Source organism: Palaemon carinicauda, chromosome 1 (genome assembly GCF_036898095.1).
Source record: "Palaemon carinicauda isolate YSFRI2023 chromosome 1, ASM3689809v2, whole genome shotgun sequence".
NCBI lineage: Eukaryota > Metazoa > Arthropoda > Malacostraca > Decapoda > Palaemonidae > Palaemon > Palaemon carinicauda.
In genome coordinates this window covers 139674658-139676292 of record NC_090725.1, presented here as the reverse complement: position 1 = coordinate 139676292, position 1635 = coordinate 139674658, and positions in this window count along the sequence as shown.

Genomic DNA, 1635 nt, shown 5'->3' with positions numbered 1-1635 from the left:
CACTAGGGGGATCAGACCCCAACTGGGATATTGCAATACCGGCGGCACTGAGTACTCTGAATCATTCATATCATATATCAATTAAAATGTCACCGCATGAAGCATTGTATGGTACCCCAGTTAGAACACCTTTCCATGTATTAACGCCTACAACTAATCTATCAAATCCTTTAAAAGAATGTATAAATGCAAGTATAAGTCGATATGATATCCTTCGAAAGAATTTAGAAGAATCACAAATCATAATGAAAAGGAATCATGATAAAATAGCGAAACCAACTAAAACATATACCGTGGGTGATAACATCTATATTCAAATCAATGTCAGAAAAGGGCTCAACTATAAACTAACACCTAAGTTTGAAGGCCCATTTAACATTTTGGAAACATTAACGGCCAATAGGTTTAGAATTCAAAACGTAGCCCAACCCACGGATGAGAGAATAGTACCATTGTCTCACATAAGAAATTAAAAAGAAGTGAGGAAAAATTTTAATTTTTGTAACTAAAAAGTTTTCTTTTTAATACAGGAGTAATTACATATGTTTTTTCTCGTTACAGGTTTCCAAGATGAATTTTTTATTGTTGGGAGTGATATTGTTCGCTCAGACATTTTTTTCGTATGGGATGAGTTCTAAGACTAAGAATATATATTTTAAATATGGCAAAATAGTTGAAAGACAAGAAGACATTTTTATTACATCAACCAACGTAATTGTCGAAGTGCATATGCAAGCAATTTTTCTTCAAGAGAATGATGTCACTAGCTTAAGAACCGCCATTTCAAGGTTTTCTGCATCATTGGATGAGTTGCATAGGAGACATTTTCATTTGGCTACTAAGAGTTTGCTTGGATCAACATTAAAAGTTGCAGAGATGCTATCTGATGACTTGAAAAATAAGACTGGAGAGACAGGATCTTTGGCTTATGACCTTTTGATGTGGACTGTAGGACACGAACAAAAAGAAAGACGGAATCCGTTCATTTATGCTGCATTAAGCATCTTTGGGTCTGTTGCAAGTTTAGGTTTAGGACTTTCCAATCGTCTTAAAATTAGTAATCAAAATAAGAAAATTGAGTTCTTGACTCATAAAGATGAATTGATTATGTCAGAACTAAGAGATCAGTTAGCTTCAATCAATAAAATTATGGATTTGTTAAATGAACATTCAGATAATATCGTTCAAATTATGGAAGTACAGGATTTGTTAGCAACATTAACGTATTATGATTCAAAGATAGATCACATACATAACAGAATTGCACATTTCATTGAGAAATCCAAGGATTATGTAGAAGCTATCACGTTAGCAACTAAAGGTGTATTGTCGCCCCATTTGTTGCCTATACGTTACTTAAAATTAGTTCTGGAGAACACTAGGGATAAACTAGGCTATGCTCCTTTGTTAGACGAACATAGGTTAGAATTTTATTACAGCCTAATTACAGTAAACGTAGATAATAACAAGGTTAGGATTACAATTCCCTTTGATTCTTCTGATGCCTGGCAATCTTACAGGATATCACCATTTCCGACTTTCATGACGAATCACTCAAATCCAGTAATATCCAGTTTGACAGGACACGTATTGATTTCCCCAGACAAGGAAACATATACGGTCATTAAAGACTTA